This window comes from Dendrobates tinctorius, unplaced genomic scaffold, assembly GCF_039654945.1.
Source record: "Dendrobates tinctorius isolate UK_male_01 unplaced genomic scaffold, ASM3965494v1 ptg000060l, whole genome shotgun sequence".
Taxonomy (NCBI): domain Eukaryota; kingdom Metazoa; phylum Chordata; class Amphibia; order Anura; family Dendrobatidae; genus Dendrobates; species Dendrobates tinctorius.
In genome coordinates, this window is record NW_027361728.1 from 57490990 (window position 1) to 57515160 (window position 24171).

Consider the following 24171-nt stretch of genomic DNA (forward strand, 5'->3'; position numbering starts at 1 on the left):
GATGGAGGGAGAGAGACTACTACTAGCTATAAGAAGTTACACTAAAACAGGATAGAGAGAGGGACAGAGAGGGAGAAAGAGAGGGAGAGAGACTAAGGCTATGTGCACACGGTGCGGATTCTGCTGCAGATACGCAGCGGATTTGGCCCTGCGTATATGCAGCAGAACTGCACGTGATGTACAGTACCATTGTAGCCTATGTAAAACAAAATCTGCAGTGCACATGCTGCTTTTTTTTCCGCGCAGATTTGGTGCGGAATGAAAAAAGCAGCCTGTCGCTTCTTTTGTGCGGTTTTCCTGCAGTTTTCCACCTGCTCCATTCTAGAAATCCGCAGATGGAAAACCGCAGTGGAAAACCGCACATAACATGCATTAAAACCGCACAAAAAATGCACTAAATCTGCAAGAAAAATGCAGGTCATTTGACCTGCGGATTTAGTAAATTCTGCGAGGAAAATTCCAAAGCAGAATATGCACCGTGTGCACATAGGCTATGTGCACACGGTGCGGATTCTGCTGTGGAATTTTTCGCACAGATTTTGCTAAATCTGCAGGTAAAATGACCTGCGTTTTACCTGCAGATTTAGCGCAGATTTAGTGCAGTTTTTGTGCGGATTTCCCCTGCAGTTTCCACCTGCAGATTTCTATAATGGAGCAGGTGGAAAACTGCAGCAAAACCGCACAAAAGAAGCAACATGCTGCTTATTTTATTCTGCACCAAATCTGCACAGAAAAATCTGCAGCATATGCACAGCCTTTTTTGTTTTACATAGCCTTAAATGGTACTGTACATCACGTGCAGTTCTGCTGCAGTTCTGCATGGCCTAATGTGCTGCAGAACTGCACAGAATCTGCACTGTGTGCACAGGGCCTAAGGCTATGTGCACACGATGCAGATTTGCTGCGGATCCGCAGCGGATTTTTCAGCGCAGAAACGCTGCAGATCCGCACTGTGATTTACAGTACAATGGAAATCAATGGAAAAAAAAAAAAGCTGTGCAGATGGTGCAGAAAAATCAGTGCGGAATTGCTGTGGATTTAAGTCTGAGTGCAGACGTACTTTTTGGCCCTGCGGATTTTTCCGCGCAGAATGGAAGAAATCCGCAGGTCAAATGACCTGCATTTTTCCTGCGGATTTCTTCCATTTTTCATGCGGTTTTCTTGCAGTTTTTGTGCGGTTTTCCATTGCGGCTTTCCCCCTGCGGATTTGGTGACAGGGGAGATGGAAAACCGCACAAAAGAAGTAACATGCTGCGGATTTTGTACCGCGGGAAAACCGCGCGGAAAAATCTGCAGCGTCTGCACAGCGTTTTTTTTTTTTTCCATTCATTTTAAGGCTACTGTACATCACAATGCGGATATGCAATGTTTCTGCGCTGTAAAATCCGCTGCGGAACCGCTGCAAATCTGCATCGTGTGCACACAGCCTAAAAGAAGTGCATGTCACTTCTTTTGTGCGTATCTGCAGCATTTCTGGACCCCTCCATGATAGAATTCCGCAGTGGCAAAAACTGCAGAAAATCCGCACAAAATCCGCATAAAAACAGCGGCAAATCCGCGGCTGCGGATTCTGCCAGGAGATGCGGATTTTGTAAAGAAAATTCTGCACCACTTTTCCTACGTGTGCACATAGCCTAATACTGACCATAAAAGTGCACACTAATACATGATAGAGGCAAGGAAGAGAGAGAGAGACTACTAGACCATAAGAGCTTAAACTAATAGATGATAGAGGGAGGGAGAGAGAGGTGAAGAGAAAGAGGAGAGAGGAAGAAGAGAGAGTGACTACTACTGACCATAAGAGATTACATTAATACAGGCTAGAGGGAGGGAGAGGGGGAGAGAAGACACACCTGACCATAAATGCTTACCCTCTACAGGAGAGAGAGGACACACCTGACCATAAAGGCTTAACCTCTACAAGAGAGAGAGGACACACCTGACCATAAAGGCTTACCCTCTACAAGAGAGAGAGGATACAGCTGACTATAAAGGCTTACCCTCTACAAGAGAGAGAGGATACAACTGACCATAAAGGCTTACCTTCTAAAAGAGAGAGAAGACTCCACTGATCAAGAGAGCTTACCATCTACAAGCGGGAGACCACTAGGAACCGGTGATCTCAGATGACCCAGGTACTGACCATCACTGTGCAAGGTATAATCCATAAGATGTCATAGCTGCAGGGCATTAAAGGGAAGTCCATGCGGCAATGCAAAATGATGCATGCCAGCTATGATGTAATTTACATCAACCAATACCAACCAGTAGAGAAAAAAACAATTACAAGGTCATCAAGTGACCAGTCAAAGGAGAAAATAACATTGTAACTCTAGAAAAAAAGAACAGCACTAAAAGATGAAAGTTACATTTTTCAGACTTTATTTCTAAATATCTTGTAAAATCCATACAATACAGATGTTACCTCTGACGTGTTTCGCACACATGTGTCTGTTCTGGAAGTAGTTAAAAGCATGCATATGGTGAATAATTCATTATTTTAACTTTTTCTTAACCGGATAAACACAGATATAGCTTACAACATATGTGTTCTTATTAGACGTGCAGCTGTAGCAGAACCTCAAGTGACAGCATGGTATGCCACTTACTGAGGTCAGTTGGTAGTTTTGCTGCAGCAGCAAAAGTTGCAGTACTCATGTATAATGGAGTTTTATTATAGATCAAGATAACATACACTAATAGTGATCATGGAAAATTAGACAACTGATAGAAGCTAAGAGAAGTGAAGGGAAGTTAACATGAATTATTTCATTTTACGGTAGATTAGTTTGTGAGATTCAGGGGAGGGCAATATAGAATAATGGGCCCCATATAGTGCTCCATAAAGTATAATGGTGCCACATAGTCCTCCATACAGTATAATGGCCCCATATAGTCCTCCATATAGTATAATTGGCTCCACATAGTGCTCCATATAGTATAATGTATCCTATATAGTGCTCTGTACATAAAAAATAAATAAACAAATAATCACCTCTTCCCATTCCCTGCTGCTCTGGTCTCTGCAGTTTCCATTCTTCTGACTCCCTGCACTGCTTAGCACAGAGGTCTCTCTCTAGGGACATCACAGAGCTCAGACGCAGAGGGGGAATGATGGTAGAGTGTTTTCAACTGTATCAGCATCCATGACCAGGATGTCAATACAGACGAAAGTACTATGATGGGCAGGGTGGTCCGGTATCAGCACTGGCTGGCACTGGGCCCCCCTGACTCGCGGGCCCCATAGTGTCCACGTGGACTGCCACCGTTGGAGGTACACCACTTGGTCATGTGACTTTCCTTGCGTCCTTGCTGCTGCCGGGTTACCAGCATGCACTGCACTCTGTACACATGATGTAAATGAACTTTTAAGAAGAGTTTTTTTGTGTTTTTTTACTTAAGTGTCATCCCCTAAACAGTGTTGTCCTAGGCACCGACCTTTGGGTGCCTAGTGGTAAGTACTGTACTGGTGCTTAGTAGGATACCAATGGGTCCTTAATAATAAAACACCTGAAACTATTTTTAATATAGATAAAAAAGACTGTCAAGCAGGCAATGGTAGATCATACATGGTGGACATCATACAAAGGTTATATCCCAATGATTAATACTACATGCTAGCATAGTAAGATACGTTTATTTAGTAACATTTGTCGTTAAGTACAAGTACTCCATGAGACATCTGTGTCGGTGCCTACTGTTGTGAGTTCATTTTCCCCTTCATTACTGAGGCCCGAGGAACTCCCTCTTCTGGTAAAGAAAGGTAGTGAGCCAGATTATCAAACACCTTAGGCTGATGATGATGACTGGCTGAGTGGAGTTACTGACTGGATATAAGGCTGCCGACGCCCTTCTGCCCTGCGGGTGATTTCTCTGTGGGATCCTTGGAGACCAGTCTGAATTCCTGCTCCTCTAAAGCTAAGTTTGCTGCTCGGCCTTTTGCTTTGGTGCTTTGACTTTGTTTTGCTTTGGCTGAATTCATTTAGCTCTGTCTTCTGAAAATACCTGAGTGCTGATTTAGTTTTTGAAGCCTAGCTGCTTCAGGGCCTTTTTCATATCAGCTTGTTGGCTTATGTCTTTGATAGGGTTTTGGCAGATTGCAGACACCAGCCTTCCTGTCCTTTCCTATCTAGGTAGTTTTGGGCCCCGTCTTTGCTCAGTCTATCTTTCTGTCTGTGTTAGTATTTTCATCTTGCTTCACCGTCATTATATGTTGGGGGCTGCCTATTGCTTTGGGGTCTGCTCTGGGGCAGTTTAGATTTCCCCTTTCTTTCTTTAGGCCTATGTAATTCTCCGGCTGTGATCGAGGGGTCTAGGGCATCGTAGGAACCCCCCACAGCTACTGCTAGTTGTGTTGATAGGTTCAGGGGTCTGCAATCTGATAGTTGCCAACTTCTCTGGTTTTCTGGACTTAGCTTGTATTTCTGCTTTTGCCTCCTACGGTGACTCATTCATAACAGAATCACCCGACATACAGCAGATCCTAGGGTACTCAATAGTAGGAAAGAATTGTAAAAAAAAAAAAAAGTGTGTATATTTTTTCCTCTATATCTCTGAGGCCGTAGGGAGAATTTTTTTTTTTCTCTCGCAATTGTCTGATCGTGTGGAGCTGCTCGCTGCGGAAGTGCGGGGAATTTCCGCCTACCTTGCTCATTCACATGCTGCTGAACCAAAGATTCCTACACCTGATGTATTTTTTGGGGATCGGTCTAAATTTTTGAATTTCAAAAATAATTGTAAATTATTTTTTGCCTTGAAGCCTAACTCGTCAGGGAGCTCCGCGCAGCAGGTTAAAATTGTCATCTCTTTGCTGCGTGGCGATCCCCAGGATTGGGCGTTTTCTTTGAAACCAGATGATCCTATTCTGACTAATGTGAACGCATTCTTTCAAACTTTGGGGTTGTTGTATGACGAACCTAATGCCATTGATCAGGCTGAAAAGACCCTGCTGTCATTGAGCCAGGGTCGTGATTCTGCAGAATTGTACTGTCAAAAATTCCGAAAGTGGGCAGTACTTACTACCTGGAATGATAATGCCTTGGCTGCTCTCTTTCGGAAGGGGTTGTCAGAAGCCGTAAAAGATACTATGGTGGGATTTCCTGTTCCCTCTGGTCTTGACGATTCTATGTCATTAGCCATTCAGGTTGATCGGCGTTTGCGCGAACGCAAAGCTGCACGAGAGGTGTTGCCACCTGTTGAACAAATGTCTGAACCTATGCAATGTGATAGAGTTTTTTCCAGAGAGCAGCGTCAGGAGTTCCGAAGGCGTAATAAGTTGTGTTTTTTCTGTGGAGATGCCTCGCATATTATTTCTGTCTGTCCTAAACGAGAGAAACGCTTTGCACACACGTTTTCTTTTGGGGGTGTTCAACCTAAGTTTCTTCTTGCTATTACTCTGATCTGCTCCCTGTCCACATTTTCTGCCAAGGCTTTTGTGGATTCGGGAGCAGCCCTAAACCTAATGGACTTGGATTTTGCTAAACGTTGCGGATTTCCGATGACACCTCTGCAGACGCCTATGCCTTTGAGGGGGATTGATGCTACTCCTTTGGCTAAAAATAAACCCCAGTTTTGGACCCAGGTGGTAATGCGGGTCGCCCCAGACCATCAAGAAAATTGCAGATTTTTGGTGTTGCATAATCTGCATGATACTATTGTTCTGGGGTTTCCCTGGTTACAGATTCATAATCCAGTTTTGGATTGGAAATCTGTGTCTGTGGTGAGTTGGGGTTGTCGGTGTGCCTTTAGTGAGGCTCCGGTGTTTTCCACCTCTCCTCAGTAGCATGATGTTCCTGATTATTTGGTGGACTTTTATGATGTATTTAGTGAGAGTGAGTCTGCGTCTCTGCCTCCTCATAGGAATTATGACTGTGCAATTGAACTGAGCCCGGGGTGTAAATTTCCCAAGGGTCGGCTCTTCAATTTATCTGTACCCGAGCACGAGGCTATGCGATCCTATATAAAGGAGGCGTTGGAGAAGGGTCATATTAGACCATCCTCGTCACCCTTAGGTACTGTTTTTTTTTTTGTAGCCAAAAAGGATGGATCATTAAGACCTTGTATTGATTATCGTGCCCTCAACAAAATTACTGTTAAATATCAGTATCCGTTACCCCTGATTTCTGATCTATTCTCCAGAGTTAAAGGTGCTTGCTGGTTTACCAAGCTTGACCTCAGGGGGGCGTATAATCTTATTCGCATTAAGCATGGGGATGAATGGAAGACGGCGTTTAATACTCCGGAGGGACATTTTGAGTACCTGGTGATGCCTTTTGGGCTCACTAATGCCCCTTCTGTCTTCCAGTGCTTCATGAACGATATTTTCCGAGATTTTGTCGATAAATTTTTGATTATCTATCTGGATGATATTTTGATCTTCTCCAAGGATTGGGATTCTCATGTGGAACATATTCGGACTGTGTTCCGGATCTTGAGGGAGAATTCCCTGTATGTCAAAGGATCTAAATGCCTTTTTGGAGTACAGAGGATTTCTTTTTTGGGATTTATTTTGTCCCCGTCAACTATTGAAATGGACCCGGCCAAGGTACAGGCCATTCACGATTGGGTTCAGCCCACTTCTTTGAAGGCCCTCCAGAAGTTTTTGGGTTTTGCTAATTTTTATCGGAAATTTATAGCAAAATTTTCTAGTATTGCCAAGCCATTGACTGATTTGACTAAAAAGGGTGCTGATGTGTTAAATTGGTCTCCGGAGGCTGTTTCTTCCTTTCAGGAGCTGAAGCGAAGATTCACCTCCGCCCCGGTTTTGCGGCAACCTGATGTCTCACTTCCATTCCAGGTAGAGGTGGATGCTTCTGAGATTGGTGCAGGAGCTGTTTTGTCCCAAAAGGATCCTGTAACATCTAAAATGAATCCCTGTGCTTTCTTTTCCCGAAAGTTCTCTCCATCTGAACGTAACTATGATGTGGGGAATAGGGAACTGTTGGCCATGAAATGGGCATTTGAGGAGTGGAGACATTGGTTGGAGGGAGCTAAGCATCAAGTCGTGGTCCTCACTGACCACAAGAATTTGATTTACCTAGAGTCGGCTAAGCGCTTGAACCCTAGACAGGCTAGGTGGGCCTTGTTTTTTACACGTTTTGATTTTGTGGTTTCTTTTCTTCCTGGAACAAAGAATGTCAAGGCAGACGCCCTCTCTAGGAGCTTCTTTGCTGATTCTCCTGTGGTGACCAAGCCTGCTACCATCTTAGGCGAAGGGGTAGTTCTTTCTGCCATCTCGCCCGATTTGTGACGTGCTCTGGAAGAGTTCCAGGAGGACAAACCTGAGCGTTGTCCCAGTGGAAAGTTGTATGTTCCTGACCAGTGGAAGAAGAGAGTGATGTCTGAAGTTCATTGCTCTGCTTTGGCTGGTCATCCAGGTATTTTTGGTACTAGAGATCTGGTGAGTTGGTTTTTTTGGTGGCCCTCCTTGTCTCGTGATGTCAGGAATTTTGTGCAGTCCTGTGGGACGTGCTCCCGGTCTAAATCGTGTTCTCGCTCTAGTGGGTTGTTGATGCCTTTGCCTGTCCCCAAGAGGCTATGGACCCATATTTCAATGGATTTCATCTCGGATATGCCTGTCTCTCAGAGGATGACTGTTATTTGGGTGATTTGTGATAGGTTCTCTAAGATGATTCATCTTGTACCACTCCCTAAGTTGCCGTCTTCCTCTGAGTTGGTGCCCCTGTTTTTACAACAGGTGGTTCGTTTGCACGGGATTCCTGAGAACATTGTATCTGACAGAGGAGTCCAGTTTGTGTCTAGATTTTGGAGAATTTTCTGTTCCAGGCTGGGAATTCAGTTGTCCTTCTCCTCTGCTTTTCACCCTCAGACCAATGGGCAGACAGAGAGAACAAACCAGACCTTGGAGTCATATTTGAGATGTTTTATTTCTGCTGATCAGGATGATTGGGTTTCATTTTTGCCCTTGGCCGAATTTGCTTTAAATAATAGAGCTAGTTCTGCCACTTTGATGTCACCTATTTTTTGTAACTTTGGGTTTCATCCTCGATTTTCTTCAGGGCAGGTGGAGCCCTCTGCCTGCCCAGGTGTTGACACTGTGGTGGAGAGAATGCACCAGATCTGGGACCAAGTGGTGGATAAGTTACTGTATCTCTTTCCCAGGAAAAGGCCCAGCGGTTTTCCAACCGACATAAGACCATTGGTCCCCAGTTTAAGGTTGGTGATATGGTGTGGTTATCATCAAAAAATATTGCTATGAAGGTGGCTTCTCCTAAGTTTAAGCCTAGATTTATTGGACCTTACAAGATTGTGGAGATTATTAATCCGGTCTCTTTTCGTTTGGCTCTTCCTGTCACATTTAAAATCCATAATGTGTTCCATAAATCTTTGTTGAAGAGGTTTGTTGAACCTGTTGTTCCGGGGGTGGCACCTCCAGACCCTGTATTGGTTGAAGGTAACATGGAATATGAGGTAGAGAAAGTACTGGATTCCCGTCTGGCTAGACGGAGACTCCAGTATTTGGTTAAGTGGAAGGGTTATGGTCAGGAGGATAATTCCTGGGTCTCTGCCTCTGATATTCATGCCAAAAGATTGGTGCGTGCCTTTCATCGGGCTCACCCTGATCGCCCTGGTGGCGTAGTTGAGGGTTTGGTGACCCCTCCTCAAGGGGGAGGTACTGTTGTGAGTTCATTTTCCCCTTCATTACTGAGGCCCGAGGAACTCCCTCTTCTGGTAAAGAAAGGTAGTGAGCCTGATTATCAAACACCTTAGGCTGATGATGATGACTGGCTGAGTGGAGTTACTGACTGGATATAAGGCTGCCGACGCCCTTCTGCCCTGCGGGTGATTTCTCTGTGGGATCCTTGGAGACCAGTCTGAATTCCTGCTCCTCTAAAGCTAAGTTTGCTGCTCGGCCTTTTGCTTTGGTGCTTTGACTTTGTTTTGCTTTGTTTTTCTGGATTTCTGCCATTCCCTGCTGGGATGTGCTGAATTCATTTAGCTCTGTCTTCTGAAAATACCTGAGTGCTGATTTAGTTTTTGAAGTCTAGCTGCTTCAGGGCCTTTTTCATATCAGCTTGTTGGCTTATGTCTTTGATAGGGTTTTGGCAGATTGCAGACAGCAGCCTTCCTGTCCTTTCCTATCTAGGTAGTTTTGGGCCCCGTCTTTGCTCAGTCTATCTTTCTGTCTGTGTTAGTATTTTCATCTTGCTTCACCGTCATTATATGTTGGGGGCTGCCTATTGCTTTGGGGTCTGCTCTGGGGCAGTTTAGATTTCCCCTTTCTTTCTTTAGGCCTATGTAATTCTCCGGCTGTGATCGAGGGGTCTAGGGCATCGTAGGAACCCCCCACGGCTACTGCTAGTTGTGTTGATAGGTTCAGGGGTCTGCAATCTGATAGTTGCCAACTTCTCTGGTTTTCTGGACTTAGCTTGTATTTCTGGTTTTGCCTCCTACGGTGACTCATTCATAACAGCCTACCTTCCTTATTTTGCCAGGCAGCATTGTGCTCTTTATGCGGATGACACAAGGTGACAACTTTGCACTAGGAGATCAGGAGTTAACTATTCAGTGTTTCCTTCTTACTGTGTGGGCTGGGTGCACTGCAGGCTATTTAAAGGGAATCTGTCACCACATTTGACTTATTTAAACTGTGGGCATACAGGTTATAGATGGCTGAAAATGGCGTCTCTGTATGCCTCATATCAGATGCCTTGTTGTGGGTAAATCGTCTTTTATCACTTTATGTAATTGAGCTCATCCAGGCTATGGAGAGGATGTCGCCTGGAAATAACTTTGCCTCCAGACCTTATTTTACATGAAGGGAGAGTTACCAATGTGAGACAAGTAACTAACACAGAACAGAACTGAAGTTTGTCTTCTTGAAAACACAATTTTGCTTCTCTCTCAGCTCTGCTGTATTGCAACAATATTGCTGCCCTATCTGCCTGTGAGATGGAAGCTGAAGCTCAGAGGAACCTGCAAATGTGTCAGTTATAATCACACACAGCTCTGCATCACACTGGTAACTCCCCTTTCCTGTAAAATAAGCTCTGGAGGCAGAGTTATCTTCCAGGCAGCAGAATCTCCATAGCCTGGAAGAGCTCATTTAAAAGAAGCGATAAAAGATGATTTCTCAACAACTAGACATCTGATATGAGGTGTAGAGGTAGGACTTTTTTCAGTATTCTATAACCTATATTCTCATATTAATAGTTTAGATAAGTCAAGTGTGGTGACAGATGCCCTTTAAGCTCCTGAAAGCCTTAGTTAGGGTTAGGGTTAGAATTAGGGTTAGGGTTGGAATTAGGGTCAGGGTTGAAATTAGGGTTAGGGTTGGAATTAGGGTTAGAGTTGGAATTAGGGTTGGGATTAGGGTTAGGGTTGGAATTAGGGTTAGGGTTGGAATTAGGGTTAAGATTAGGGTTAGGGGTGGGTTTGGGTTGGGATTAGAGTTAGGCTTGTGGTTAGGGTTAGAGTTGGGATTAGGGTTAGGGGTGTGTTGGGGTTAGGGTTGTGGTTAGGGCTATGATTAGGTTTGGGATTAAGATTAGGGGTGTGTTGGGGTTAGGGTTGGAGTTAGAATTGAGGGGTTTCCACTGTTTAGGCACATCATGGGGTCTCCAAACGCGACATGGCGCCACCATTTATTCCAGCCAATTTTGCTTTCAAAAAGTCAAACAGTGCTCCCTCCATTCCGAGCCCCGACATGTGCCCAGTGTCTTACCTCCACATATGGGGTATCAGCGTACTCAGGAAAAATTGCACAACAACTTTGGTGGTCTAATTTCTCCTGCTATCCTCGGGAAAATAAAAAATTTGGGGCTAAAAAAATGATTTTTGTGGAAAAATATGATTTTTTATTTTCATGGCTCTGCGTTATAAACTTTTGTCAAGCACTTGGGGGTTCAAAGTGCTCACCACACATCTAGATAAGTTCCTTGGGGGGTCTAGTTTCCAAAATGGGGTCACTTGTGGGGGGTTTCCACTGTTTAGGCACATCAGGGGCTCTGCAAACGTAACATGACACCCGCAGACCATTCCATCAAGTTGGCATTTCAAAACGTCACTACTTCCCTTCCAAGCCCCGACGTGTGCCCAAACAGTGGTTCCCCCCACATATGGGGTACCAGTGTACTCAGGACAAACTGGACAACTTTTGGGGTCGAATTTCTCCTGTTATCCTTGGGAAAATAAAAAATTGCGGGCTAAAAATCATTTTTGAGGAAAGAAAAGATTTTTATTTTCACTACTCTGCGTTATAAACTTCTGTGAAGCACTTGGGGGTTCAAAGTGGTCACCACAAATCTAGATAAGTTCCTTGGGAGGTCTCGTTTGTGGGGGAGCTCTGACGTTTAGGCACACAGGGGCTCTCCAAGCGCAACATGGTGTCAGCTAATGATTGGAGCTAATTTTCCATTCAAAAAGTCAAATGGCGCTGCTTCCCTTTTGAGCCCTGCCATACGCCTAAACAGTGGTTTATGACCACATATGAGGTATCGGTGTACTCAGGAGAAATGCCCAACAAATTTTAGGATCCATTTTATCCTGTTACCCATGTGAAAATGAAAAAAATTGATGCTAAAAGAAAATTTTTGTTGGAAAAATTAAAATGTCCATTTTTTCCTTCCACGTTGCTTTAGTTCCTGTGAAGCACCTGAAGGGTTAATAATCTCCTTAAATGTAGTTTTGAGTAGCTTGAGGGGTGCAGTTTTTAGAATGGTGTCACTTTTGGGTATTTTCTGCCATATAGACCCCTCAAAGTGACTTCAAATGTGAGGTGGTCCCTAAAAAAATGGTTTTGTAAATTTTGTTGTAAAAATGAGAAATCGCTGGTCAACTTTTAACCCCTATAACTTCCTAACAAAAAGAAAATTTGTTCCCAAAATTGTGCTGATGTAAAGTAGACATGTGATAAATGTTATTTATTAACTATTTTGTGTCATATAACTCTCTGGTTTAACAGAATAAAAATTCAAAATTTGAAAATTGCAAAATTTTCACCACATTTCCATTTTTTTCATAAATAAACGCAAAAACTAACGACCTAAATTTACCACTAACATGAAGCCCAATATGTCACGAAAAAACATTCTCAGAATCGCTTGGATCCGTTGAAGCATTCCTGAGTTATTACCTCATAAACGGACACTGGTCAGAATTGCAAAAAATGGCCTGGTCATTAAGGTCAAAATAGGCTGGGTCATGAAGGGGTTAAAAGGATGAGCATGAGTGGAGGTGAAATATTACAGTGCTCAATAAAATACATGTATAGCAAAGTCCAAAAGGTGTCCAAGTGATGATCCATGAAGAACTGTTATGAATGAGTCACCGAAGGAGGAAAAAACAAAAATACAAGCTAAGTCCAGAAAACCGGAGAGGTTGGTAGCTATCGGATTGCAGACCCCTGATCCTATTCACCACAACTAACAGTAGCCGTGGGGGGTTCCTACGGTGCCCTAGACCCCTCGTTCACAGCCGGAGAACTAAATAAGCCTAAAGAAAGAAAGGGGAAATCTAAACTGCCCCAGAGCAGACCCCAAAGCAATAGACAGCCCCCAACATGTATTGTTGGTGAAAAGCAGATGAAAACACAAACACAGACAGAAAGACAGGTTGAGCAAACGATGGGGCCCAACGAACTAAATAGGAAAGGACAGAAAAGATGCTGGCTGCAATCCGCAAAAAACCCTACCAAAAATGTCCCAACCGTCTGATAGGGAAAAAGGCCCTGAAGTCGCTAGACTTCAAAATCACTATATCAGCACTCAGGTATATTCTGAAAACAGAGCAAAGAGATAAACTGATCAGAGACAAAAATGGAGCTCAGCCCGTCCCAACAAAGGCAGGCTGAACACAAAACATGAAGCAAACAGACAAAATCTCATGGAAAAATAAGAGAGCAAAAACTTAGCTTTCAGTAGACAGGACAAACTGGTTGCAAGAGCTCAGAGCAGAAAGGATCACCAGCACCCCTGTAGGGCGTTGGCTGCCTTATATCCACTCAGTGATTCTGGGTGTCCAATCAGGCTCCACCTGTTCAGATGACAGGTTCTTCGCAACCCAATCAATTTCACTACCTCTCTTCACCAGCAGAACGAGTTCATCAGACCTCAACGGTGAAGGGGAAAATGAACTCACAACAAAGAACATGACAGCGGGCAACAGGTTAGTGACGAACTTGTAAGGCACCACAAGTCCATAACAGAGGATGGAAAAACCACGCCAATACGACCAGATTAATTCAGAAATATCTGTAAAAATAAAGGAAATGTTAAAAACCATTTAAAAAACATTAAAATGAAAACAGAGCTAGAGAAATGAAGCACAACTTAAGACTTCATTGAGGCCAGCAGGCTGTTACTGAACCAATTTTGGAAATCCAAAGTGCCTCTAACTGAGCAAGTGTTTTCCTCCAATTCCTCCCATAACGTCTATATGAATTTTACTTTACTAAATGCCTTTAAGAGGCTATGATCACAATTGTGTGTGATTTTAAAATGCCTTGGTATCGGCTTGAGTGCTGCTATGTCCTCTGCATCAAGTGCATGGACAATGTCTCGGTGATGTTCCCTTATTCTCGTTTTTAATGGCCTAGATGTAAGACCAACATAGACCTTTTGGCATGGACAATAAGCATAATAGACCACTCCTATGGAATTACAGGTAATATTCTGTGTGATGGAGAAAGTCTTACCATCACAGGAATCAAAAGTAGAGGCTCGGACCATGTTGGGGCAGGCGATACAATGTCCACAAGGATAGAAGCCCCACTTGGGGCTTCTGGATGCAAAAGCTTTTTCAATTCTTGGTCCCGGGTAATAACTACAGATAAGATGGTCCTTAAGATTGGGAGACTTTCTGTTAAAGCCCCGTCACACTAAACGATGTCCCAGCAATCCCACCAATGATTCGACATGATGGGATCGCTGGGACATCGTTAGGCTGATCGCTGGTGAGCTGTCACATAGACAGCCCCAGCGATCAGGACCAGCGACGCTGGATGCTGGTTTCTAATGTAAACGTCGGGCATCCAGGAGCCGCGCGACTCCTGGATACCCGCTGTTTACCTTGGAAACCGGTGTACACGCTGGTTTCCAAGGTAAACATCGGGTATCTAGGAGCCGCGCGACTCCTGGATACCCGACGTTTACCTTGGAAACCAGCGTGTACGCCGGTTTCCAAGGTAAACAGCGGGTATCCAGGAGCCGCGGCTCCTGGATACCCGACCTTTACATTAGCAACCATCGTCCAGCGTCGCTGATCGCTGGTCTCTCGCTGTCACACGTAGCGATGCGCATTGGGCAGCGGGAGACCAGCGATCGAAAATCGACCCAGGCCGCTCGAGCATGATCAGCGATAACCGGCAGGGGGGTCGGTCACTGATCCACGTCACACACAGCGATCTCGCTGGCGAGATCGCTGATGTGTCACAAAATCAGCGATCTCGCTAGCGAGATCGCTTAGTGTGACGGGGCCTTAAGTGATAGACAGATGACTGGGTAGATATATAGCAAGTGTTTGATCCGCCTGCAAAACATTCCTCATGCCAAAGCAATTTCTGCTATAGTTGGTTATAAATCTCACCTTGGCATTTTGAGTAGATTTGCTGCATGGCTTCAATAATTCTGTACGAGTCATTCTGCTAGCTGCTCTAAAACTTCTTTTAATACTTCTTTCTGAGTAGCCTCTCTCCTGGAACCTGGGAGATAGAGTGCAGGCATGCTCAGTAAAGTTTTTTTCATTGGAGCATATTCTCTTGGCCCTTAGGAATTGACCAGTAGGTGTACTGTTGATAAGTGGCTGGGGGTGAGAAGACGAGGCATGGAGGAGAGAATTAACGGCAATTTTTTTGCGGTAAATACTTGTTTCTAAAAATCCATCTTGTGAACCTGATATTTGAATATCCAAGAAATCAATGAGGGTCTGGCAATATTTACAAGAGAGCTTGATGTTAAAGTCATAGTTATTCGAAATCTCAACAAAACTAAGAAGATCCTGCTCAAGAGACAGTGACAGGCCACATCGACGTACCTATAATCTGCGGAGAAATGATTTTGGTAAGAAAGGTAACACTCCTAAGAAACCCAATGGGCGACTCGGTAATTCCTCTTCTTCTAAGATGCTGGTGATTAATTTATTCAGTATTGAGCTCACTCCACCTCAATTAGAGGTTTTTAGTCTGGGCCTCTCATTCTCACTTCCTCTTTTGACTCTTTTTTAGCCACCAAAGACCTCCAACTCTTTGCCTGTAAATTAGTGCTTAAAAAATTAAATGAAAAACCTCATGTTGGGGAAAATTGGACTGAGGATGAATTGCATGCATTTTACACCCTTGAGGAATTAAGTGATGAGAAACGGAATCAAGCTTCCACAGGTAATACATTTTCTCTAGCTATTCCCAAGAAATATCACCCACCCTTAACTTGTATTCCAATATTGAGCTCCTTGTCAAGTTTGTGACCAAAGAGTTCTAACAATTGGAACCCATTAGATCTAAAGACAATTTAACTCCCCCACAGAGGAAGGCCCAAGGGAATTGAGAAATCTCAAGGAGGTTGTTATTAAGCAGGCAGACAAGGGGGGCAATGTTGTGGTCTGGCCTGTTAATATGTACGAGAGAGAAGCATTTAGACAACTCAGAGATGATGCTTGCAAAATTAACATTCAATCCCTCTTTGAAATTTAGCCCCTTAACCCCCAAGGGTGGTTTGCACGTTCATGACCAGGCCAATTTTTACCATTCTGACCACTGTCCCTTTATGAGGTAATAACTCTGAAACGCTTCCATGGATCCTGGTGATTCTGACATTGTTTTCTTGTGACATATTGTACTTCATGTTAATGGTAAAATTTCATTCAAATAACTTGTGTTTATTTGTGAAAAAAATTGAAATTTGGCGAAAATTTTAAAAATTTCGCAATTTTCCAACTTTGAATTTTTATGCCCTTAAATCACAGAGATACGGCACACAAAAAACTTAATAAGTAACATTTCCCACATGTTTACTTTACATCAGCGCAATTTTGGAACCAAAATTTTTTTTTGTTAGGAAGTTATAAGGGTTAAAAGTTGACCAGCGATTTCTCATTTTTGCAACATCATTTTATTTTTACGGACCACATCACATTTGAAGACACTTTGAAGGGTCTATATGATAGAAAATACCCAAAAGTGACACCATTCTAAAAACTGCACTCCTTAAGGTGCTCAAAAACACATGCAAGAAGTTTATTAACCCTTCAGGTGCGTCACAGGAATTTTTTGAATATTTAAAAAAAATGAACATTTAACTTTTTTTCACAAAAAAAACTTCAGAAATTGGACTGCAAAAGTTATTGTGCAGTTTGACCCGAGTACGCTGTTATGTGATAAGTGGGGGGGGGAACCACTGTTTTGGCGCATGGCAGAGCTCAGAAGGGAAGGAGCGCCGTTTGACTTTTTCAATGCAAAATGGGCTGGAATTCAGATCGGACGCCATGTCACGTTTGGAGAGCCCCTGATGTACCTAAACAGTGGAAACTACCCACAAGTGACCCCATTTTGGAAACTAGACCCCCCAAGGAACTTGTCTAGATATGTGGTGAGAACCTTGAACCCACAAGGGCTTCACAGAAGTTTATAACGTACAGCGGTACAATTAAAAAATCATATTTTTTCCACAAAAATGATCTTTTCACCCCTAATTTTTATTTTTCCAAGGGTAACAGGACCTTAAAAGTTATTGTGCAATTTGTCCTGAGTACACTGATACCCCATATGTGGGTGTAAATGACTATTTGGGCGCATGGCAGAGCTCAGAAGGGAAGCAGCGCCATTTGACTTTTTTGGCTGGAATTGAGATCGGACACCATGTCACAATTGGAAAACCCCTGATGTACCAAAACAGTGGAAACCCCCCCACAAATGACACCATTTTGGAAACTAGACCCCCCAAGGAACTTATCTAGATGTGTGGTGAGAACTTTGAACCCCCAAGGGCTTCACATAAGTTTATAACGTACAGCCGTACAATTAAAAAATCATATTTTTTCCACAAAAATGGTCTTTTCACCCTCAAGTCTTATTTTTCCAAGGATAACAGGACCCTAAAAGTTATTGTGCAATTTGTCCTGAGTATGCTGATACCCCACATGTGGGGGTAAACCACTCTTTGGGCGCATGGCAGAGCTCGGAAGGGAAGCAGCGCCATTGGACGTTTTTGGCTGGAATTGAGATCTGACACCATGTCCCGTTTGGAAAGCCCCTGATGTACCAAAACAGTGAAAACCCCCAACAAATGACACCATTTTGAAAACTAGACCCCCCCAAGGAACTTATCTAGATGTGTGGTGAGCACTTTGAACCCCCCGTGCTTCATAGAAGTTTATAACGCCCGGGCATGAAAATAAAAAAATCTTATTTTTTCCACAAACATGATCTTTTAGTCGCCAATTTTTTTATTTTCCCAAGGGTAACAGGAGAAATTGGACCCAAAAAGTTGTTGTCCAATTTGTCCTGAGTACGCTGATACCCCATATGTGGGAAAAATCTACTGTATGGGCACACGTCGAGGCTCGGAAGGGAAGCAGTGACGTTTTGGAATGCAGACTTTGATGGAATGGTCTGCGGGTGTCATGTGGCTTTTGGAGAGCCCCTAATGTACCTAAACAGTGGAAACCCCCAACAAGTGACCACATTTTGGAAACTAGACCCCCTAAGGAACTTATCTAGATGTGTGGTGAGCACTTTGAACCCCCAGTGCTTCACAGAAGTTTATAACGCCCGGGCATGAAAATAAAAAAATCGTATTTTTTCCACAAACATGATCATTTAGTCCCCAATTTTTTTATTTTCCCAAGGGTAACAGGAGAAATTGGACCCCAAAAGTTGTTGTCCAATTTGTCCTGAGTATGCTGATACCTCATATGTGGGAGAAAACTACTGTATGGGCACACGTCGGGGCTCGGAAGGGAAGTAGTGACGTTTTGGAATGCAGACTTTGATGGAATGGTCTGCGGGTGTCATGTGCGTTTGGAGAGCCCCTGATGTACCTAAACTATTGAAACTCCCCACAAGTGACCCCATTTTGGAAAGTAGACCCCCCACGGAACTTATCTAGTTGTGTGGTGAGCACTTTGAACCCCCAAGTGCTTCACAGAAGTTTATAATGCCCGGGCGTGAAAATAAAAAAATCTTTTTTTCCACAAAAATGATATTTTTGCCCCCAATTTTTTATTTTCCTAAGGGTAACAGGAGAAATTGGACCCCAAAATTTGTTTTGTAATTTGTCCTGAGTAGGCTGATACCCCATATGTGGGGGTAAAACACTGTTTGGGCGCATGGCAGAGCTTGGAAGGGAAGGAGCGCCGTTTGACTTTTTCAACGCAGAATTGGCTGGAATTGAGATCAGATGCCGTGTTGCGTTTGGAGAGCACCTGATGTGCCCAAACAATGGAAACCCCCCAATTATAACTCCAACCCTAACCCCAACACACCCCTAACCCTAATCTCAGCCCTAACTCTAGCCCTAACCCTAATGGGAAAATGGAAATAAATACATTTTCTTTTAATTTTATTACTTTTCCCTAACTAAGGGGGTGATAATGGGGGGTTTGATTTACTATTTAGAGCGGGTTTTTATTTTTGGCAGCTGTCACGCTAAAAGTCGCTTTTTAGTGTAAAAATAGTTTTTGCATCACCACATATTGAGAGCTATAATTTTTACATATATTGACCCACTGAGTCATGTGAGGTCTTATTTTTTGCGGGACGAGTTGACACTTTTATTGGTATCATTTTCAGGCACGTGACATCTTTCAATCGCTTTTTATTCCGATTTTTGGGACGCAGAATGAACAAAAACCAGCGTTTTATGAATTTCTTTTGGGGGGTGCGTTTACACCGTTCCGCCTGTGGTAAAATTGATAAAGCCCTTTTATTCTTCGGGTCAGTACAGTTACAGCGATACCTCATTTAGGTCTTTTTTTATGTTTTGGCGCTTTTATGCAATGAAAACATTTTTATATAAAAAATAATTATTTTTGCATCGCTTTATTCTGCGAGCTATAACTTTTTTATTTTTTTGCTGATGATGCTGTATGGTGGCTCATTTTTTGCAGGACAAGATGACGTTTTCAGCGGTACCATGGATATTTATATGCATCTTTTTGATCGCGCGTTATTGCACTTTTTGTTTGGCGGTATTGATAATAAATCATTATTTTTTGCTTAGTTTTTCATTTTTATTTTTTAAGGGGTTTTCCAAAGGGGTTAACTAGTATGGCAGTTTTATAGGGCAGGTCGTTACGGACGCGGTGATACCAAATATGTGTACTTTTATTGTTTTTTTTTATTTCTGAAAAATGAATTTATTAGGGAATATTTTTTTTTTTTAAATTTATTTAGCGATTTTTAAAAAATTATTTTTACACCTTTTTTTTTAACTTTATTACATTGTCCCAGGGGGGACATATCTGTCATGTGACAGATCGCTGATCTGTCACATCACAGATCACTGTGACAGTTCAGCGATCTGTCACAGGCACTGCACAGGCTTTTCTCATGCCTGCGCTTTGCAGGCACTGAGGAAGCCAGCTCCCTGCAGGCCCCCGAAGGTCCCCGTAGCCATCTTGGATTGCGCTGCTGTGGGGGGCTCAGGGAAGCATGGAGGGAGCCCACTCCCTGTCGATGCTTCCCTTTAACCCCCGGTACACCGCGATCGTGTTTGATCGTCCGTGACCACCCCTGACACATTGTGCCGGGTGTCAGCTGTGATAATCAGCTGACACCCGGCCGCGATCAGTGGCGCTCACCACGTGGGCACCGCTGATCGCTGTGACGTACTATCCAGTCCCTGGGAATTAAGTCCCAGGGCACATGGATGGGATAGTACATCACATGACAGAAAGGGGTTAAAGAGGAATGCAAAACATTCTTGATCAGGTCTTTGATGATGGCATCATCACCAAGGACCTAAGGGATCATTTAATACACCTCTATCCCAAAATGGCATGCATCTATTTTATTCCCAAAATCCATAAGAACGCCTCCACCCTGCCAGGAAGACCTATCGTTTACGGGAATGGCAATCTTTGCGAAACCATTTCCAAATACTTAGATTTCTACCTAAAGCCGCTAGTGAAGGATCTTCATTCATATGTCAAGGACACCAGTGATGTTCTGAGAAAAATTGAGGGAATACCCCTTAGCAATGACATGTGGCTGGTTACAATGGATGTAGAATCTTTGTATACATCTATTCACCACAAGGATGGAATTCTAGCTGCCAGAACTTTTCTTTTGATGTCTGAGCATCGTCCTGAATTTGTTCAATTCCTCCTTGCTCTACTTAAGTTTGCTTTAGAATACAATTTTTTCATAATCAAACAGGGTATTTACCTGCAGCAGCAAGGTACCATGATGGGGGCGGCCTTCACATCCTCATACAAAAACTTGTTTATGGGCATGTTTGAAAGAAATACTTTTTTCTCCAAACCAGTAGCTTTTATTGAGAAGGTCCTGTTCTGGGCTCGGTGCATAGATAACATACTGCTGATGTGCAGAGCTCAGAGCAGGATCTTCTCAGTTTTGTTGAGATTTTGAATAACAATGACTTTAACATCAAGCTCTCTTGTAAATACAGCCAGACCCTCATTGATTTCTTGGATGTTCAAATACCAGGTTCACAAGATGGATTTTTAGAAACAAGTATTTACCGCAAAGAAACTGCCGTTAATTCTCTCCTCCATGCCTCGTCTTCTCATCCCCAGCCCTTATCAACAGTATGTCTACTGGTCAATTCCTAAGGGCCAAGAGAATATGCTCCAATGAAAAAAACTTTATTGAGCAAGCCTGCACTCTATCTCGCAGGTTCCAGGAGAGAGGCTACTCGCAAAGAAGTATTAAAAAGGGTTTCAGAGCAGCCAGCAGGATGAATCATACAGAATTATTGAAGCCACGCAGAATATCTACTCAAAATGCCAAGGTGAGATTTATAACCAACTATAGCAGCAATTGGTTTGGCATGAAGAATGTTTTGGAGAAATTTTGGCCGCTGTTGCAGGCGGATCAAACCCTTGCTAAATATCTACCCAGTCATCCGTCTATCACTTACAGAAAGTCTCCCAATCTTAAGGACCATCTTGTCCGTAGTTATTACCTGGGACCAAGAAATGAAAAAGCTTTTGCATCCAGAGGCCCTAAGTGGGGCTTCTATCCTTGTGGAGATTGTATCGCCTGCCCCAACATGGTGTGAGCCTCTACTTTTGATTCCTGTGACGGTAAGACTACTTTCTCCATCACACAACATATTACGTGTAATTCCACAGAAGTGGTCTATTTTGCTTATTGTCCTTGCCTCAAGGTCTATGTTGGTTTTATATCTAGACGAGAATAAGGGAACATCACAGACACATTGCCCATGCACTTGATGCAGAGGACATAGCAGCACTCAAGCCGATACCAAGGCATTTTAAAATCGCACACAATTGTGATCATAGCCTCTTAAAGGCATTTGGTATAGATAAAATTCATATAGACGTTAGGAGCGGGAATTGGATGAAAACACTTGCTCAGTTAGAGGCAAGTTGGATTTCCAAATTTGGTTCAGTAACCGTCTGCTGCCCTCAATGAAGTCATAAGTTTTGCCTCATTTCTCTAGCTCTGTTTTCATTTTAATTTTTTTAAAATGGTTTTTAACATTTCCTTTATTTTTATAGATATTTCTGAATTAATCTGGTCGTATTGGTGTGGTTTTACCATCCTCTGTTATGGACTTTTGGTGCCTTACAAGTTCGTCACTAACCTGTTGCCCGCTGTGCTGTTCTTCATGGATCATCACTTGGACACCTTTTGGACTTTGCTATACATGTATTTATTGAACACTGTAATATTTCACCTCCACTCGTGTTCATCCTTTTAATTATTTTAATTGTCTTCACAACCTTTTATCATACCTTCCCTATTATATGATATGAAATATTCAATATTATATGTTTTGTCTTATTCACATGAGATGGAGTAATTATTATTATTGTATGTGCTTCACAAACCCCCATTATCCCTTTCCTTTTATATGATTTGAAATAATGAATATTATATATTCTGCCTTATTCACATGATAGGGAGCAATAATTATTATTATTGTATGTGCCACATACTTAATTATTTTATTGTATTACAAAGTGCCAGTGGAAGATCCACAGCACAGTCGCTCTTCATTATTCTCCATATATATGAGCATGGTATCTCCCACATGATCAGCAGCGCCCCTTGAGAAAGCTGCACGCGAAACACGCGTTGGGGCTCCCTGCCTGCACCATTTAGGTAATGTGCCCGTGACTTTTCACTACTATGCTTATCTTAAGCTTTCACTTTCATTTTCTACTCTATACTCTACCATAAGATGCAAGCATTCAATTTGCACTGTTTTGCGCATTTTTTGCACACATAACTGAAGCCATGCACCTTAAGAGTTGATACTTTTGTGTGTTTTTGACTCTTGCCATTTATTATTTGTTGGGCTGTCTTAATAACTCTTATAGGAGGTTTTAAACCTCTGATATACCTTTATGCCCTTTATTTATTTGCATATACAATACCTAACATCATATTTATATATCTTGCGTTCTTTTTGGCACAATTTTGTGAACCTGTTGGCACTTTGCCATCCTGGTGCGGTTCTTCATTTGTACATAGTGTCACCCCTGTTTTACTTTAAATCATTGTCTTATATAATGGATTTTAATTGAATTCCAATAAAATTTAAACATTTTAGACATAGCTTTTTTCTGCTCTCTTTTGATGTTTTTTGTGTAATAGAAGCTGTCTTTTCTAGGCATTTATCTCCATTTGGAATAATTTTTGACCATAAACAGTGCTCCCATTACACTTCAGTACTCCTAATATTCGTGCACGAGTTTTAGAAATATGATTATGCACATGCTATAATTTTTTTTGCCATTCTGATGGAAAAGTAGATTCAAGATACGACACCTTGTAATTTCCCTGTTGAAATATTTCTTTAATGATTAACTTTTCAAGTGCAAAAAGGCTTCGAAATGTAACAATGTAATACTATTAAGAAAAAACTGTCTCTGTTATGGATAAGATGAGAACAAATTAACATGCCATGCTCACACACCAGCAGATTGCAAGGGCAGCATTGTGTATATTTCCGTCTGATATATTGTTGAAAGGAGAATTGAGAAAATACACAGGGCAGATGGCACACGGCACATATATATACACAGCAAGAGTGTGAATGCCGGTGTCAGTGCTACAGTGTGCATCCACATATTTTCAGCTTATTTCACTACTTTTTAATAGTTTTTACTTTATCTATGTCTGGCTTAAATTTCTGAACTCAATTAAAATGTATACTTACAATGAAGACCCGTTAACATCAAGTAGACTGGCACTGCTTGAAATACTGACTAGAGTGAATGCAATGAAATCAGGAAAAATTATGAAATCAATATTTTTGAGTGGAACACCAGACGGTAAAACCTGGACAGATCCCATCTCTATTCCCATGCCAAGGGTTATCGGACCATAGTTTCTAGTGACAAAGACTCTTTTTCTTGACTAGCACAACACCTTCTGTGGGACATCTGTCCAACAGAAGATATGTGCCATTGTTAGATGCCTTATGCTCAGCACCTAGGGCCAGGTTTTCCCTAGGCACAAGTTGTGCATAACTAGAAGAGTCCCTGTGTGAAAGACCCCCTTGTCTCCATTGTTTGGGCAATTTTATAGATGATACAGTGAGATTTAGTTCAGTATTCTCTATATTAAGCACATGGAATGTAGCTCCTATGTCATGCTTAATTTGGAGATTTGAACCGGTGACCTGTTGCTTTATGGTTGGTTTTTCCGCCTGTTGAGCCATTGCTTTGTCTCTTCTCTGTCCAAATGCTGATTCTTCCCTTGTCCTTATTCTCCCTTCTTGGATTGATCCTCTATATGTGTTTTCCATTTTCACATTTTGGTTTTACCTATCATGTTCTGAGTGATGCTTTATATAGTATCACTTCTCTGCACTTCCTTGCTGGCTATATTTCCTGAGGGATGTATACTTAGGAGTTCCAGCTCTTTATCTTAGGGGATTAACTTGCTGGGTAAACTCCAGTTCTATTCTTGCTGCAAATAGGTTTGCTTTCTTTTTCTTGGGAGGTCTTTCTTGTTCCTTTTATTTTTGGTACTACTTATTCTTCACCACTACAACTTATTTG

The 24171-nt window shown here is 42.5% G+C and overlaps 1 protein-coding gene across 2 annotated transcripts in view; it reads right to left on the reverse strand.

Moving 5' to 3' along the window:
• The window catches only part of SCHIP1 (schwannomin interacting protein 1), a 789639-nt gene that overhangs the window by 300780 nt on the left and 464688 nt on the right, over positions 1-24171 (reverse strand). The gene's annotated exons all lie outside the window — the stretch shown is intronic.